The sequence below is a fragment of the Chiloscyllium plagiosum genome, unplaced genomic scaffold (genome assembly GCF_037043375.1).
Source record: "Chiloscyllium plagiosum isolate Xiang-an unplaced genomic scaffold, Cpla_swu_hap1 HiC_scaffold_8, whole genome shotgun sequence".
NCBI lineage: Eukaryota > Metazoa > Chordata > Chondrichthyes > Orectolobiformes > Hemiscylliidae > Chiloscyllium > Chiloscyllium plagiosum.
In genome coordinates this window covers 102,737,219-102,750,341 of record NW_028270146.1, presented here as the reverse complement: position 1 = coordinate 102,750,341, position 13,123 = coordinate 102,737,219, and positions in this window count along the sequence as shown.

Genomic DNA, 13,123 nt, shown 5'->3' with positions numbered 1-13,123 from the left:
CAATGACTCAAGCTTAACTCATTCATTGAAAGAAACAAACTGTATTCGTTCATTTGCTGAAAGAAACTTCAATCATTCATTCAATGTATCAGTCGTTATTCACTGATTCAATGAACCAAACTGCACCAGATGATTCAATGATTAGAGCTTCTCTTATTCATTCAATGTCTCGAGCTTAACGCATTCATTCAACCAAACAAACTGTTTTTATTCATTCAGTAAATCAACCGTTATAAATTGATGTAATGAAACAAACTGCAAGTGCAGTAAAGCTTCTCTCATTCATTTAATGTCTCAAGCTTAATACATTCCTTTAACCGAACAAACTGTATTCATTCATTCAAAAAATCAAACGTTATAAATTGTTGCAATGCAACAACCTGCAAGTGCAGTAGAGCTTCTCCCATTCATTTAATGTCTCAAGCTTAATACATTCCTTCACCCAAACAAACTATTCATTCATTCAATGCCTCAAGCTTAACTCATTCATTGAAAGAAACAAACTGTATTCGTTCATTCGCTGAAAGAAACTTCAATCATTCATTCAATGTATCAGTCGTTATTCACTGATTCAATGAAACAAACTGCACCAGATGATTCAATGATGAGAGCTTCTCTTATTCATTCAATGTCTCGAGCTTAACACATTCATTCAAGCAAACAAACTGTTTTTATTCATTCAGTAAATCAACCGTTATAAATTGATGTAATGAAACAAACTGCAAGTGCAGTAAAGCTTCTCTCATTCATTTAATGTCTCAAGCTTAATACATTCCTTCAACCGAACAAACTGTATTCATTCATTCAATGAAACAAACGTTATACATTGATTCAATTAAATAAACTGCACGAATTAATTCAATTACAACACAGTTTCTCATTTATTCAATGCCTCAACCTTTACTCATTCGTTGAAAGAAAGTAAATGCATTCATTCGTTTGTTGATTCTAAATTCAATCGTTCATTAAATGAACCAACCTTTATTCATTGATCCAAGTAAACAAGCTGTTCGTGTTAATTCAATGAGCAGAGCTTCACTCTTCATTCAATGCCTCAAGCTTAACTCATTCATTGAAAGAAACAAACTGTATTCGTTCATTCCCTGAAAGAAACTTCAATCATTCATTCAATGTATCAGACGTTATTTATTGATTCAATGAAACAAACTGCACCAGATGATTCAATGATTAGAGCATCTCTCATTCATTCAATGTCTCGAGCTGAACGCATTCATTCAACCAAACAAACTGTTTTTATTCATTCAGTAAATCAACCGTTATAAATTGATGTAACGAAACAAACTGCTCGTGCATTAGAGCTTTTCTCATTCATTCAATGTCTCGTGCTTAACGCATTCATTCAATTAAACAAACTGTTTTCATTCATTCAAAAAATCAAACGTTATAAATTGATGCAATGCAACAAACAGCAAGTGCATTAGAGCTTCTCCCATTCATTTTATGTCTCAAGCTTAATACATTCCTTCACCCGAACAAACTGTATTCATTCATTCAATGCCTCAAGCTTAACTCATTCATTGAAAAAAACAAACTGTATTCGTTCATTCGCTGAAAGAAACTTCAATCATTCATTCAATGTATCAGTCGTTATTCACTGATTCAATGAACCAAACTGCACCAGATGATTCAATGATTAGAGCTTCTCTTATTCATTCAATGTCTCGAGCTTAACGCATTCATTCAACCAAACACACTGTTTTATTCATTCAGTAAATCAACCGTTATAAATTGATGTAATGAAACAAACTGCAAGTGCAGTAAAGCTTCTCTCATTCATTTAATGTCTCAAGCTTAATACATTCCTTCAACCGAACAAACTTTATTCATTCATTCAAAAAATCAAACGTTATAAATTGATGTAATGAAACAAACTGCAAGTGCAGTAAAGCTTCTCTCATTCATTTAATGTCTCAAGCTTAATACATTCCTTCAACCGAACAAACTTAATTCATTCATTCAAAAAATCAACCGTTATAAATTGATGTAATGAAACAAACTGCAAGTGCAGTAAAGCTTCTCTCATTCATTTAATGTCTCAAGCTTAATACATTCCTTCACCCGAACAAACTGTATTCATTCATTCAATGCCTCAAGCTTAACTCATTCATTGAAAGAAACAAACTGTATTCGTTCATTCGCTGAAAGAAACTTCAATCATTCATTCAATGTATCAGTCGTTATTCACTGATTCAATGAAACACACTGCACCAGATGATTCAATGATTAGAGCTTCTCTTATTCATTCAATGTCTCGAGCTGAACGCATTCATTCAACCAAACAAACTGTTTTTATTCATTCAATAAATCAACCGTTATAAATTGATGTAACGAAACAAACTGCTCGTGCATTAGAGCTTTTCTCATTCATTCAATGTCTCGAGCTTAACACATTCATTCAAGCAAACAAACTGTTTTTATTCATTCAGTAAATCAACCGTTATAAATTGATGTAATGAAACAAACTGCAAGTGCAGTAAAGCTTCTCTCATTCATTTAATGTCTCAAGCTTAATACATTCCTTCAAGCGAACAAGCTGTATTCATTCATTCAATGAAACAAACGTTATACATTGATTCAATTAAATAAACTGCACGAATTAATTCAATTACAACACAGTTTCTCATTTATTCAATACCTCAACCTTTACTCATTCATTGAAAGATAGTAAATGTATTCATTCGTTTGTTGATTCTAAATTCAATCGTTCATTAAATGAACCAACCTTTATTCATTGATCCAATGAATCAAGCTGTTCATGTGACTTCAATGAGCAGAGCTTCACTCTTCATTCAATGTCTCGAGGTTAATAGATTCATTGAAAGAAACAAACTGTATTCATTCATTCAATGAAACAAACGATATTCATTGTTTCAATGATTTCCGCTTCTCTCATTCATTCAATGCCTCAAGCTTAACTCATTCATTGAAAGTAACAAACTGTATTCGTTCATTCGCTGAAAGAAACTTCAATCATTCATTCAATGTATCAGTCGTTATTCACTGATTCAATGCAACAAACTGCACCAGATGATTCAATGATTAGAGCTTCTCTTATTCATTCAATGTCTCAAGCTTAACGCATTCATTCAACCAAACAAACTGTTTTTATTCATTCAGTAAATCAATCGTTATAAATTGATGTAATGAAACAAACTGCAAGTGCAGTAAAGCTTCTCTCATTCATTTAATGTCTCAAGCTTAATACATTCCTTCAACCGAACAAACTGTATTCATTCATTCAAAAAATCAAACGTTATAAATTGATGCAATGCAACAAACTGCAAGTGCAGTAGAGCTTCTCCCATTCATTTAATGTCTCAAGCTTAATACATTCCTTCACCCGAACAAACTATTCATTCATTCAATGCCTCAAGCTTAACTCATTCATTGAAAAAAACAAACTGTATTCGTTCATTCGCTGAAAGAAACTTCAATCATTCATTCAATGTATCAGTCGTTATTCACTGATTCAATGAACCAAACTGCACCAGATGATTCAATGATGAGAGCTTCTCTTATTCATTCAATGTCTCGAGGTGAACGCATTCATTGAACCAAACAAACTCTTTTTATTCTTTCAGTAAATCAACCGTTATAAATTGATGTAATGAAACAAACTGTAAGTGCAGTAAAACTTCTCTCATTCATTTAATGTCTCAAGCTTAATACATTCCTTCAACCGAACAAACTGTATTCATTCATTCAAAAAATCAAACGTTATAAATTGATGCAATGCAACAAACTGCAAGTGCAGTAGAGCTTCTCCCATTCATTTAATGTCTCAGGCTTAATACATTCCTTCACCCGAACAAACTGTATTCATTCATTCAATGCCTCAAGCTTAACTCATTCATTGAAAGAAACAAACTGTATTCGCTCATTCGCTGAAAGAAACTTCAAATATTCATTCAATGTATCAGTCGTTATTCACTGATTCAATGAACCAAACTGCACCAGATGATTCAATGATTAGAGCTTCTCTTATTCATTCAATGTCTCGAGCTTTACACATTCATTCAACCAAACAAACTGTATTTATTCATTCAGTAAATCAACCGTTATAAGTTGATGTAATGAAACAAACTGCAAGTGCAGTAAAGCTGCACTCATTCATTTAATGTCTCAAGCTTAATACATTCCTTCATCCGAACAGACTATTCATTCATTCAATGCCTCAACCTTTACTCATTCATTGAAAGAAAGTAAATGTATTCATGCGTTAGTCGATTCTAAGTTCAATCGTTCATTAAATGAACCAAACCTTATTCATTGATCCAATATACGTGTTAATTCAATGAGCAGAGCTTCACTCATTCAATGTCTCGAGGTTAATACATTCATTGAAATAAACAAACTGTATTTATTCAATGAAACAAACGTTATTCATTGAATCAATAGGTTGAGCTTCTCTCATTCATTCCATGTCTCAAGCTTAACTCATTCAATGAAGGAAAAAATCTGATTGCGTTCAGTTGTTGAAAGAAACTTGAATCATTCTTTCAATGATTCGGACGTTATTCATTGATTCAATGAATCAAACTGCACAAATTAACTCAATTAGAACGGATTTTCCCATTCAAGCTGTTTGTGTTAATTCAATGAGCAGATCTTCACTCTCTCATTCAATGTCTCGAGGTTAATACATTCCTTGAAAGAAACAAACTGTATTCATTAAACGTTTTACATTGATTCAATTAAACAAACTGCACGAATTAATTCAATTAGAAGAGAGTTTCTCATTCATTCAATATCTTAATCTTTACTCATTCATTGAAAGAAAGGAAATGTATTCATTCGTTCGTAGATTCTAAATTCAATCGTTCATTCAATGAACCAAACGTTCTTCAATGATCCAATGAAACAAGATGCTATTGATAATTCAATGAGCAGAGCTCAAAACTTTCATTCAATGCCCTAAGCCAAACACATTCATTTAAAGAAACAACATGTTCATTGGTTGAAAGAATCTTCAATCATTCATTCAATGAAACCAACATTATTCATTGATTCAATGAAACAACTGCTCCTGATGATTCAATGATTAGAGCTTTTCTCATTCATTCAATGTCTCGAGCTTAACGCATTCATTCAATGAAACAAACTGTTTTCATTCATTCAAAAAATCAAACGTTATACACTGATGCAATGCAACAAACTGCAAGTGCAGTAAAGCTTCTCTCATTCATTTAATGTCTCAAGCTTAATACATTCCTTCACCCAAACAAACTATTCATTCATTCAATGCCTCAAGCTTAACTCATTCATTGAAAGAAACAAACTGGATTCGTTCATTCGCTGAAAGAAACTTCAATCATTCATTCAATGTATCAGTCGTTATTCACTGATTCAATGAACCAAACTGCACCAGATGATTCAATCATTAGAGCTTCTCTTATTCATTCAATGTCTCGAGCTTAACGCATTCATTCAACCAAACAAACTGTTTTTATTCATTCAGTAAATCAACCGTTATAAATTGATGTAATGAAACAAACTGCAAGTGCAGTAAAGCTTCTCTCATTCATTTAATGTCTCAAGCTTAATACATTCCTTTAACCGAACAAACTGTATTCATTCATTCAATGAAACAAACGTTATACATTGATTCAATTAAATAAACTGCACGAATTAATTCAATTACAACACAGTTTCTCATTTATTCAATACCTCAACCTTTACTCATTCGTTGAAAGAAAGTAAATGCATTCATTCGTTTGTTGATTCTAAATTCAATCGTTCATTAAATGAACCAACCTTTATTCATTGATCCAAGTAAACAAGCTGTTCGTGTTAATTCAATGAGCAGAGCTTCACTCTTCATTCAATGCCTCAAGCTTAACTCATTCATTGAAAGAAACAAACTGTATTCGTTCATTCCCTGAAAGAAACTTCAATCATTCATTCAATGTATCAGACGTTATTTATTGATTCAATGAAACAAACTGCACTAGATGATTCAATGATTAGAGCATCTCTCATTCATTCAATGTCTCGAGCTGAACGCATTCATTCAACCAAACAAACTGTTTTTATTCATTCAGTAAATCAACCGTTATAAATTGATGTAACGAAACAAACTGCCAGTGCATTAGAGCTTTTCTCATTCATTCAATGTCTCGTGCTTAACGCATTCATTCAATTAAACAAACTGTTTTCATTCATTCAAAAAATCAAACGTTATAAATTGATGCAATGCAACAAACTGCAAGTGCATTAGAGCTTCTCCCATTCATTTTATGTCTCAAGCTTAATACATTCCTTCACCCGAACAAACTGTATTCATTCATTCAATGCCTCAAGCTTAACTCATTCATTGAAAGAAACAAACTGTATTCGTTCATTCGCTGAAAGAAACTTCAATCATTCATTCAATGTATCAGTCGTTATTCACTGATTCAATGAACCAAACTGCACCAGATGATTCAATGATTAGAGCTTCTCTTATTCATTCAATGTCTCGAGCTTAACGCATTCATTCAACCAAACAAACTGTTTTTATTCATTCAGTAAATCAACCGTTATAAATTGATGTAATGAAACAAACTGCAAGTGCAGTAAAGCTTCTCTCATTCATTTAATGTCTCAAGCTTAATACATTCCTTCAACCGAACAAACTTTATTCATTCATTCAAAAAATCAAACGTTATAAATTGTTGCAATGCAACAACCTGCAAGTGCAGTAGAGCTTCTCCCATTCATTTAATGTCTCAAGCTTAATACATTCCTTCACCCGAACAAACTGTATTCATTCATTCAATGCCTCAAGCTTAACTCATTCATTGAAAGAAACAAACTGTATTCGTTCGTTCGCTGAAAGAAACTTCAATCATTCATTCAATGTATCAGTCGTTATTCACTGATTCAATGAATCAAACTGCACCAGATGATTCAATGATTAGAGCTTCTCTTATTCATTCAATCTCTCGAGCTTAACACATTCATTCAACCAAACAAACTGTTTGTATTCATTCAGTAAATCAACCGTTATAAATTGATGTAATGAAACAAACTGCAAGTGCAGTAAAGCTTCTCTCATTCATTTAATGTCTCAAGCTTAATACATTCCTTCAACCGAACAAACTGTATTCATTCATTCAATGAAACAAACGTTATACATTGATTCAAATAAATAAACTGCACGAATTAATTCAATTACAACACAGTTTCTCATTTATTCAATACCTCAACCTTTACTCATTCATTGAAAGATAGTAAATGTATTCATTCGTTTGTTGATTCTAAATTCAATCGTTCATTAAATGAACCAACCTTTATTCATTGATCCAATGAAACAAGCTGTTCATGTTACTTCACTGAGCAGAGCTTCACTCTTCATTCAATGTCTCGAGGTTAATAGATTCATTGAAAGAAACAAACTGTATTCATTCATTCAATGAAACAAACGATATTCATTGTTTCAATGATTTCCGCTTCTCTCATTCATTCAATGCCTCAAGCTTAACTCATTCATTGAAAGTAACAAACTGTATTCGTTCATTCGCTGAAAGAAACTTCAATCATTCATTCAATGTATCAGTCGTTATTCACTGATTCAATGCAACAAACTGCACCAGATGATTCAATGATTAGGGCTTCTCTTATTCATTCAATGTCTCGAGCTTAACACATTCATTAAACCAAACAAACTCTTTTTATTCATTCAGTAAATCAACCGTTATAAATTGATGTAATGAAACAAACTGCAAGTGCAGTAAAGCTTCTCTCATTCATTTAATGTCTCAAGCTTCATACATTCCTTCAAACGAACAAACTGTATTCATTCATTCAAAAAATCAAACGTTATAAATTGTTGCAATGCAACAACCAGCAAGTGCAGGAGAGCTTCTCCCATTCATTTAATGTCTCAAGCTTAATACATTCCTTCACCCGAACAAACTGTATTCATTCATTCAATGCCTCAAGCTTAACTCATTCATTGAAAGAAACAAACTGTATTCGTTCATTCGTTGAAAGAAACTTCAATCATTCATTCAATGTCTCAGTCGTTAATCATTGATTCAATGAAACAAACTGCACCAGATGATTCAATGATTAGAGCTTCTCTTATTCATTCAATGTCTCGAGCTTTACACATTCATTCAACCAAACAAACTGTATTTATTCATTCAGTAAATCAACCGTTATAAGTTGATGTAATGAAACAAACTGCAAGTGCAGTAAAGCTGCTCTCATTCATTTAATGTCTCAAGCTTAATACATTCCTTCAACCGAACAAACTGTATTCATTCATTCAAAAAATCAAACGTTATAAATTGATGCAATGCAACAAACTGCAAGTGCAGTAGAGCTTCTCCCATTCATTTAATGTCTCAAGCTTAATACATTCCTTCACCCGAACAATCTATTCATTCATTCAATGCCTCAAGCTTAACTCATTCATTGAAAGAAACAAACTGTATTCGTTCATTCGCTGAAAGAAACTTCAATCATTCATTCAATGTATCAGTCGTTATTCACTGATTCAATGAACCAAACTGCACCAGATGATTCAATGATGAGAGCTTCTCTTATTCATTCAATGTCTCGAGGTGAACGCATTCATTGAACCAAACAAACTGTTTTTATTCTTTCAGTAAATCAACCGTTATAAATTGATGTAATGAAACAAACTGTAAGTGCAGTAAAGCTTCTCTCATTCATTTAATGTCTCAAGCTTAATACATTCCTTCAACCGAACAAACTGTATTCATTCATTCAAAAAATCAAACGTTATAAATTGATGCAATGCAACAAACTGCAAGTGCAGTAGAGCTTCTCCCATTCATTTAATGTCTCAGGCTTAATACATTCCTTCACCCGAACAAACTGTATTCATTCATTCAATGCCTCAAGCTTAACTCATTCATTGAAAGAAACAAACTGGATTCGCTCATTCGCTGAAAGAAACTTCAAATATTCATTCAATGTATCAGTCGTTATTCACTGATTCAATGAACCAAACTGCACCAGATGATTCAATGATTAGAGCTTCTCTTATTCATTCAATGTCTCGAGCTTTACACATTCATTCAACCAAACAAACTGTATTTATTCATTCAGTAAATCAACCGTTATAAGTTGATGTAATGAAACAAACTGCAAGTGCAGTAAAGCTGCTCTCATTCATTTAATGTCTCAAGCTTAATACATTCCTTCAACCGAACAAACTGTATTCATTCATTCAATGCCTCAACCTTTACTCATTCATTGAAAGAAAGTAAATGTATTCATGCGTTAGTCGATTCTAAGTTCAATCGTTCATTAAATGAACCAAACCTTATTCATTGATCCAATATACGTGTTAATTCAATGAGCAGAGCTTCACTCATTCAATGTCTCGAGGTTAATACATTCATTGAAATAAACAAACTGTATTTATTCAATGAAACAAACGTTATTCATTGAATCAATAGGTTGAGCTTCTCTCATTCATTCCATGTCTCAAGCTTAACTCATTCAATGAAGGAAAAAATCTGATTGCGTTCAGTTGTTGAAAGAAACTTGAATCATTCTTTCAATGATTCGGACGTTATTCATTGATTCAATGAATCAAACTGCACAAATTAACTCAATTAGAACGGATTTTCCCATTCAAGCTGTTTGTGTTAATTCAATGAGCAGATCTTCACTCTCTCATTCAATGTCTCGAGGTTAATACATTCCTTGAAAGAAACAAACTGTATTCATTAAACGTTTTACATTGATTCAATTAAACAAACTGCACGAATTAATTCAATTAGAAGAGAGTTTCTCATTCATTCAATATCTTAATCTTTACTCATTCATTGAAAGAAAGGAAATGTATTCATTCGTTCGTAGATTCTAAATTCAATCGTTCATTCAATGAACCAAACGTTCTTCAATGATCCAATGAAACAAGATGCTCCTGATAATTCAATGAGCAGAGCTCAAAACTTTCATTCAATGCCCTAAGCCAAACACATTCATTGAAAGAAACAACATGTTCATTGGTTGAAAGAATCTTCAATCATTCATTCAATGAAACCAACATTATTCATTGATTCAATGAAACAACTGCTCCTGATGATTCAATGATTAGAGCTTTTCTCATTCATTCAATGTCTCGAGCTTAACGCATTCATTCAATGAAACAAACTGTTTTCATTCATTCAAAAAATCAAACGTTATACACTGATGCAATGCAACAAACTGCAAGTGCAGTAAAGCTTCTCTCATTCATTTAATGTCTCAAGCTTAATACATTCCTTCACCCAAACAAACTATTCATTCATTCAATGCCTCAAGCTTAACTCATTCATTGAAAGAAACAAACTGGATTCGTTCATTCGCTGAAAGAAACTTCAATCATTCATTCAATGTATCAGTCGTTATTCACTGATTCAATGAACCAAACTGCACCAGATGATTCAATCATTAGAGCTTCTCTTATTCCTTCAATGTCTCGAGCTTAACGCATTCATTCAACCAAACAAACTGTTTTTATTCTTTCAGTAAATCAACCGTTATAAATTGATGTAATGAAACAAACTGCAAGTGCAGTAAAGCTTCTCTCATTCATTTAATGTCTCAAGCTTAATACATTTCTTTAACCGAACAAACTGTATTCATTCATTCAATGAAACAAACGTTATACATTGATTCAATTAAATAAACTGCACGAATTAATTCAATTACAACACAGTTTCTCATTTATTCAATACCTCAACCTTTACTCATTCGTTGAAAGAAAGTAAATGCATTCATTCGTTTGTTGATTCTAAATTCAATCGTTCATTAAATGAACCAACCTTTATTCATTGATCCAAGTAAACAAGCTGTTCGTGTTAATTCAATGAGCAGAGCTTCACTCTTCATTCAATGCCTCAAGCTTAACTCATTCATTGAAAGAAACAAACTGTATTCGTTCATTCCCTGAAAGAAACTTCAATCATTCATTCAATGTATCAGACGTTATTTATTGATTCAATGAAACAAACTGCACTAGATGATTCAATGATAAGAGCATCTCTCATTCATTCAATGTCTCGAGCTGAACGCATTCATTCAACCAAACAAACTGTTTTTATTCATTCAGTAAATCAACCGTTATAAATTGATGTAATGAAACAAACTGCCAGTGCATTAGAGCTTTTCTCATTCATTCAATGTCTCGTGCTTAACGCATTCATTCAATTAAACAAACTGTTTTCATTCATTCAAAAAATCAAACGTTATAAATTGATGCAATGCAACAAACTGCAAGTGCATTAGAGCTTCTCCCATTCATTTAATGTCTCAAGCTTAATACATTCCTTCACCCGAACAAACTGTATTCATTCATTCAATGCCTCAAGCTTAACTCATTCATTGAAAGAAACAAACTGTATTCGTTCATTCGCTGAAAGAAACTTCAATCATTCATTCAATGTATCAGTCGTTATTCACTGATTCAATGAACCAAACTGCACCAGATGATTCAATGATTAGAGCTTCTCTTATTCATTCAATGTCTCGAGCTTAACGCATTCATTCAACCAAACAAACTGTTTTTATTCATTCAGTAAATCAACCGTTATAAATTGATGTAATGAAACAAACTGCAAGTGCAGTAAAGCTTCTCTCATTCATTTAATGTCTCAAGCTTAATACATTCCTTCAACCGAACAAACTTTATTCATTCATTCAAAAAATCAAACGTTATAAATTGTTGCAATGCAACAACCTGCAAGTGCAGTAGAGCTTCTCCCATTCATTTAATGTCTCAAGCTTAATACATTCCTTCACCCGAACAAACTGTATTCATTCATTCAATGCCTCAAGCTTAACTCATTCATTGAAAGAAACAAACTGTATTCGTTCGTTCGCTGAAAGAAACTTCAATCATTCATTCAATGTATCAGTCGTTATTCACTGATTCAATGAATCAAACTGCACCAGATGATTCAATGATTAGAGCTTCTCTTATTCATTCAATCTCTCGAGCTTAACACATTCATTCAACCAAACAAACTGTTTGTATTCATTCAGTAAATCAACCGTTATAAATTGATGTAATGAAACAAACTGCAAGTGCAGTAAAGCTTCTCTCATTCATTTAATGTCTCAAGCTTAATACATTCCTTCAACCGAACAAACTGTATTCATTCATTCAATGAAACAAACGTTATACATTGATTCAAATAAATAAACTGCACGAATTAATTCAATTACAACACAGTTTCTCATTTATTCAATACCTCAACCTTTACTCATTCATTGAAAGATAGTAAATGTATTCATTCGTTTGTTGATTCTAAATTCAATCGTTCATTAAATGAACCAACCTTTATTCATTGATCCAATGAAACAAGCTGTTCATGTTACTTCACTGAGCAGAGCTTCACTCTTCATTCAATGTCTCGAGGTTAATAGATTCATTGAAAGAAACAAACTGTATTCATTCATTCAATGTAACAAACGATATTCATTGTTTCAATGATTTCCGCTTCTCTCATTCATTCAATGCCTCAAGCTTAACTCATTCATTGAAAGTAACAAACTGTATTCGTTCATTCGCTGAAAGAAACTTCAATCATTCATTCAATGTATCAGTCGTTATTCACTGATTCAATGCAACAAACTGCACCAGATGATTCAATGATTAGAGCTTCTCTTATTCATTCAATGTCTCGAGCTTAACACATTCATTAAACCAAACAAACTCTTTTTATTCATTCAGTAAATCAACCGTTATAAATTGATGTAATGAAACAAACTGCAAGTGCAGTAAAGCTTCTCTCATTCATTTAATGTCTCAAGCTTCATACATTCCTTCAAACGAACAAACTGTATTCATTCATTCAAAAAATCAAACGTTATAAATTGTTGCAATGCAACAACCAGCAAGTGCAGGAGAGCTTCTCCCATTCATTTAATGTCTCAAGCTTAATACATTCCTTCACCCGAACAAACTGTATTCATTCATTCAATGCCTCAAGCTTAACTCATTCATTGAAAGAAACAAATTGTATTCGTTCATTCGTTGAAAGAAACTTCAATCATTCATTCAATGTCTCAGTCGTTAATCATTGATTCAATGAAACAAACTGCACCAGTTGATTCAATGATTAGAGCTTCTCTCATTCATTCAATGTCTCGAGCT